Raw genomic sequence first — 7,137 nt, 5'->3', positions numbered from 1 at the left:
TCAATCAAATAGATGGAATAGAATAGAATATAAGAAGAATCAGCAGAATATTCTGTATTTGTTTCAATATTGGTGCTGCCCATGTTTGCTTGTTTTTTCCCCATCCTGCATATCTTAACAAATCATGTCTTAAATTCAACCAATAAATCCTCCTGAAGCAAACCTCAAGACAAGATGCAGAAGTGGCCAAAGCAAAAAATAAATAAAAGCTGAATAAAAGATTACTCTCCCCATTTTGTAGTGAGGGGCACTAAATGGAAAGACAGAATATTAGCAATGAAATAGCTCTGCTTGAAGACAACATTGGAGAAAGGAGTGTGGGGAGAGCTTGAAAAAAAGGGACTGAATATAAAGAAGAAAAGACAGAGTTGAGGGAGGAGAGGAGAAGAGCATTCAGCAAGGAGGATATAAAAGGAACAGAGAGGGGGGGCGAGGGAGTGAGACCGAGAGCTATGGAAGGAAAAAGAAAGAGAAGGGAGAGAGAGAGAGCATAAGTGAGCGAGAAAGTGAGGGGGGGTGGGAGAGCAAGAGAGAGTGAGAGAGAGAGAGGGAGGAGGGAGCGAGGGGGAGCGAGTGAGAGAAACAGAGACAGAGGACGAAAGAGAAAGACAGAGAGAAGAGAAAAACAGAGAGGGGGAAGGGAGAAAGAGGGATAGCCACAAGAGACTCAAAAACCACAGAATAAAAACCCTCTGTCTGTCTGTAACTCTATATAGATATACAAATATGAATACTAATATATGGGCACGTTGCATTTTTTTCAACAAGAAGGAATAGTCAACAGTACAGAATTCAATGCGCACCTCAAGTTCATTCAATAAGTCGGCATTCACAATGTAGGAGCGCGGAGAACTCATATCTTCTTATCAGGAATGCAGTTTTTCATTGCAGTGAGGTGGGTGAAGAATTTCACCAAGGTACTTTATCCTATTTTAGTCGGTCTGAAGTCTCACCCTTCTATGTGATTCATGGAAAAGTATGCTTATAAGATGCTTCACAGCCTCAGCAGCTCCTCTCTGTAGGTGCTGAAATCTGACAGACAGACGCGCATAAAGACATACATAAAGACATGCATAGGGACGCCTGATTTGGACGATCGTGCAAGTGTCCTACATAGTGAAATGGCCCCAGATTTACTCAAGGTGAGGCCCACAATGGACCTCGGAAGCCTATTAACACTAGAGGTCTCTGGAGTGCCTTATGTGCCGGTTAGGGGCGACCACATTCAAGACGGCTACAACAGACAGTGGGGACACGGACCTTTCCTCCTACGGCCGTCACTCCTTTGTATTATTCCTCCACCTCCCGGTAACAAATTTCAGTCGGAATTACTTTTCTTTCGTCCAAGTTTCATTGTTTTAAATCAAACCCTTTGTCTATCTCTTCTTTTGTACCTTCCTCCTGTTTCCATGGTTACCTCTCTCTCTGCTCTGTACACTATCTATCTCTTCCTCCATTTCCCTCTCTGTCTCTCTCACTCTGTTCTTATCTTTCTCATTTTGCTTTCATCTCTGCCTTCCTTCCTCCTGCTTTATCCCACACCCTCCTCACTCCGGCTTTTATCTCTCTTCACTTTCATCTGTTCTCTCCCCTTCAAGCCTGCCATTCCATCATGCTGGTTTTTTGGTTCTTACTTATATAGAGAACGTTTTATCGGTTTGCCTGTCAACTGTGCATTTTTAATCATTTCCAATTTATATAACCCACTTTCAATGCCATTGAGTCATGTATTAAAATGTCTTGGGCAGAATGGGTGAGCGTGTGTGAGACTGTGAGATGGAAAGAATAAGGTGCAGGAGGCTGTCGTTTTCTTCTTCTTCCTATCATAAAGAAAGAGGAATGATTTCTGTCATGATACCCAGAGATTAACTGGCTGCTGTGCGTTTGTCTTTCAGGAGAGTAGTAACGATCCCCACACCAAATGTTATTTTTTTCATTTCCACATAACAGTCACAGTGCACCAACAAATTTACAAACTGCCGCTCATGATTTCATTGTTTTTGATTTACCCGTGGACGATGCTCGCGCTCGTCGGAGTGGAGTTCCACCGAGGCCGAAGCTCTTGAGGAGGTACGGCTCCTCAACACGGGGCTGCCTCCTGCGAGGCGGCCTGTCATTTCTCCGCAGTGATGAAGATGTTCTTGCGAAGCCCGAATGCCTCCCTCTACGCACCTCAGCCAGGAGACAACCTAACCGTGTTCACACCGCTCTGTGGCTGGATTTAATGCACCACCACCTCACGTGTCCCCGGGTGATACGGCACGCTTAACCGACGGCGCTTAACCATAAACAGAGACTGGGTCACAGTGGCTCCTCACAACACGCCCCATTGATATTTAAGAGCACAATCATCGGCTACACATGTGTTTGTCCACCGCCATTCGACCTCTGCAGCTCTTTCAGAATGCAGCAGCTCGACTGGTCTTCAACCTTCCGAAATTCTCCCACACTCCTCCACTCCTCCGCTCTCTTCACTGGTACCGGTGGCCGCCCGCATCCAGTTCAAAACATTGGTGCTCACGTACCATGCTATGAATGGATCGGGTCCAGCTTGCATCCAGGACATGGTCAAACCCTACATCCCAACCCGCACTCTCCGCTCTGCATCTGATAAACTACTCGTCCCTCCCTCACTGAGAGCAAGACACTCGACTAGATCACCACTCTTTGCTGTCCTTGCGCCGAAATGGTGGAACGAGCTCTCTGAAGACACCAGGACCGCAGAGAGCCTTCACATCTTCCACCGCAAACTAAAGACACACCTCTTCAGACTCTACCTCGACTAAAGACTAACAAATTGTAGCACTTAAATTGTACTTGTAACGTCACTCATCTATAGCAAATTGTAAATTGGCTTATTTGAGGAAATTGCACTTTCTTGTTCTCCTGAGTTTGTACCCTATGGTTGAATGCACTTACTGTACGTCGCTTTGGATAAAAGCGTCCGCTAAATGACATGTCATGTAATGTTTGTGTGTGTCTGTTGGCCGGATACAAATTCACCGTGGGGTTGTCATCCATGGCGGTACACATCGGAGGGGGAGTGTGTCTTCAAGTCAGTGACAAACTCATTCCAAGAGACGCCGCATGTGGTGTGGGAGGAAGTTTTGTTCTGCAGCTTTGACTGAAACTAACCTCCCTCCCCTCTCCCTTGCCTTCCCCTTCCCTTTCCCCTTAAAGTACCACAACTATTCAGAAAAGAGAATAAAGAAAACCTGAATAGGGGAAGAGGAAAAAAAAAACGGGTTCCTAGGCGAGAAAGAAAAGAAAAACAATGAAAGAAAACAGAATGAAAAGCAGCCAAAGAAAAACTAAAGGAGAGAAGGAAGGACAGAGGGAGGGAGGGGTGACAGAATAAAGATACAGAGAGAACGAAGAAGCATAAAGCAGGGAGAGAAAAGCACAGCAAAACAAAAAACAGGGGAAAAAAATTCTGAAAGCTCTGAAAGACAGGAACATTTCAGTGGAAATAAATTGTAAGAAGAAAATGAGGCACTGTATTCAAAGGGGAAGGTTCACGTGGAATTGCACAAAAAATTGTTTGAAAAATCTCTAATAATGGAAGATTGTGAAAATACTAAAAACTATGCTTTTTTTGTTTGTGTTGAGCGACTATTCGCGCAAAATGAAACGAGCTAAACCCCTTGTTTTAATCATAGTAATGAAAGACAAAGAGCAGGCAAGCCATCTGACTATTAGAAACTATTCATATTCAATGTCCAACAGAGAAGCAAATAGATTTGACATTTTAATTTTAACACGTAATTTGACCTCCCCACGTCTTACTTCACATTACTAATCATCAGTGTGTCTGCCAGAAGACTGCTATTATTATCATTATTGATACGAGGTGTGTTTGTACTAGAAAGAGATTACGTATGGTTTGTACTGTAAATTAATATACTTTGATGTTTGAACATTTCACATCGAGATAGAAACAATAATGACATTTTTTGAAATGTGTGTATTTGCTTTGTGGCTGAGAGTTGGATGAGATCAGTGATACAACTCTTCTGTGGGTAAATCAGCTCTGGCTCCCGCCAGTAGCTGAGGACAGAGGAAAACATCTTGTAAAGGTAACACGATACTGCACCACTAAAGCTCACTAATTAACATGCTCTGAATTCAATTCAATTTCAATTCAATTTATTTTGTATAGCATCATATCACAAATTACAATTTACAATCTGTGCACATGCAACATCCTCTTACAGTCAGGCTGGATCAGTTTTTCTCCAAATATTATTTCTGGGGACCCACTTTTGAAAAAAAAGGACAAACCTATTTGACCTTGTTGACATATTCACATCTCATTTATGCCTTAATTGACTTACCTGATGTCATTGCAGCCCCTCCGTCTGACGGAAGTAGTGGCTCGCAGAAGATTAACTCTGTCCACTGGCACCCGCGGTGTCATGATCAAGAATCGGATACTAGCTATCAGCAATGCAATCTGTAATTGAAAACATTGACCTTCCAGCTCTTTTCCAGTGAAGATGCACATGACAAACAATGTGTTGGTCCACATGAAATATCACATAATGAGCAAGTGCACCTTCAACACACTTCGGGTATAATCTTCCGATTGGTCCAAGATCGTCCTCACTGCACGAGAGGCGTGGGTTCTTTTCATGTTCATGTCCGTAATCACATGCCAAAATTATTAAATCAAGCTTCACATAGCCTTGAAATGGAAGAAATAACAATGTTTGGGGCTCATGGCAAAAACATGAAGACTAAAATGTCAAGTCAAGTGGACAGAATTACATGAACTGCATCAGTGCTGCTTTCTACTTGACTACGGTGAGCAACATCGCTTCCATTGAAGAACTGCAAGGTGCAGCCTGTTTGTTACAAACAATCTGTATTTTAACTAAAATGAGTTCTATTTTTGAGACATTGATTCACCTCAAGTCTTCATTGTGTAGCAAAAGGGTGCCGTCACGTTCTTTTAAATATTTCTGAGATTTCCTTTTTATATTACTCTTATTTACGCACCTTATTTAAGGTGCATATAGCAGCTGATAGTTTGATTATAGAGGTTAAAATGTTTTTTAGAAAAGTGATGAGTGGATGAGTGTTAGTTTACAGGACATATCAATAGTATTGCAAAAAACAGGCAGGGGACAATTGCTATTTTTATTATGTATTTGTTTATTTGTACTGATTTATTGGCCTACTATGCTGCACTTGTTTCAAACAACTCATCCTGTTACCTTTGTGGAACAGAATCAAACATGAAAAGAAACCAGATTAGTGGAAAAACATGCCAAGAATAATTTGACAGATTGACAACGAAGCTCTGTCTCTTGACCTTAAATGAAATGACCTAGGTAACTCTGTTGAAATACGCACTGTATGATCTGATAAAAAACAAATGTAAATGTGCAGAATGTTTATGTACATTGCTCAAGCTCTTTTACTGTTTGTCGGATGTATGTGAACCCTGCCCCTGCTTTGGCCTCATCTTAAAGCTTTATTTTTTTTAACTGTTTGAACATAAAAATGTTAATCAAAATCTGTAAACCAGGCCACTGAAGAAGCCCAACATGACAGTTCATTAGCTTCTACACTGTGGATGGCAGAACCTTATTATTTGGGTTGATTTCAAGTTAATTCAAACAAAAAAACTTTGCAAAAATCAAGAAAATGTGAGTCGATGAAGGTTGTTATCCTGATTCAACCATGTCTCTTAGGGATTGCATTTAATCACTGCTCTTTTGCTATAATAAATACCTTCGGAAAATACACCTGCTGTCACCTGAGTTACAAACCGGGTAGTCGCCAAATGTTCACTCTCTGTGAACGTTTGTTGACATATTCAGTCCGGCAGTCCTGCCACACAGAAAAGTTATCAGAAACTTCTCCATTAGCAAGGACATAACACATACAAGGAATGTGGCTTTACTGATTGGTGTAACATGTCAAAATAAATTAAAAAAATCTTTAGCTCATTTTCCAAGAAGAAAAACATACAGGTGTCTTTTTTATATATTTTGTTTAGAAAATAAAGGTAAAATATAAATATTTTTGTACATTATCAGAAACAATAACTCTGGTACAAGAAAATTAACAAACACATATTCAGCATTTCAGAGTCTAGTTCCACTATCTGTTTAAAAGATGCTCATCAGTTAGTTCACGTTAATAGTACATAGTAATAGTACAATACCAGTACATCCTGGACTGGTCGCCAGCCAATCGCAGGACTAACACAGAGACATACAACCATTCACACTCACATTCACACATCAACAAAAAAAGACCATGGATTGAATGAAATGTCACTGAATTTGATTCCTTGCTGTATGATGTGACCGTACTTTGTGGACATTCTGTTTTGGGAGTTTAATCGTTTGAATAGGAAGCCACCAGCACCCTTCTACTCCTACGTTTCCTGACAAAACAAATGTCCAAGCGACACTATTCTCTAGCTGTAAGCAGTAACCCACCAGATCTGCGTTGACCCATAAGAGGCTACTCTATCCATTCTAGCATTGCATCCCCTTACCGCTGTCACACGTCAACAGTTAAAAAGAGGATCAAAATGGATTCACCACAAATCTAATATTTTCTACTGCATGCCTTCCTTATCGAAACCTGCCGACTACAGTACCCAAATGTAACTCAAACAGCAGCATTGGGCTGAGATGTGGACGCGTTATGCGAGGAGCAGACTACAGATCAGGTGAGATGTTATCATTTTCAAACCTGCGGTATTCAGCCATCTGATGAACTGTCATGAGTGACATCATCAGAAGTCCTGTGAAGCCACAGAGAGAATGAGCTGACTATGGTGCTCACAGAGGAGACTATGAGCTTGCTTTGTGCCACTGACCATGAACAAGTTGATTAAATTGAGCTTATCAAATATTCCACGAGACAGAAGGGAGAGCTGAGGAGCACGACAGAAAGTATTGAGGGAAACTGAGGCCGTAGAGCTTGAATTGTCTGGTGGTTGTTGCACACTCTTTGCAGATTGAGATATCAGATTTTTTTTGGCTTTCGGAAGTAGGGGAGGATTTAGTATTCACAACACAGAAATAAATCTGATGATATATAAGCAGAGGAGGAAAGAGATGGGTCAGCTTTTGGTATGACAGCCCCTTGCTTGCAGAGAATTGAATCTCATTAGAA

Source organism: Gasterosteus aculeatus, chromosome Y, assembly GCF_964276395.1.
Source record: "Gasterosteus aculeatus chromosome Y, fGasAcu3.hap1.1, whole genome shotgun sequence".
NCBI classification, from domain to species: Eukaryota; Metazoa; Chordata; class Actinopteri; order Perciformes; family Gasterosteidae; genus Gasterosteus; species Gasterosteus aculeatus.
Note: the sequence above shows the minus strand (reverse complement) of the source record.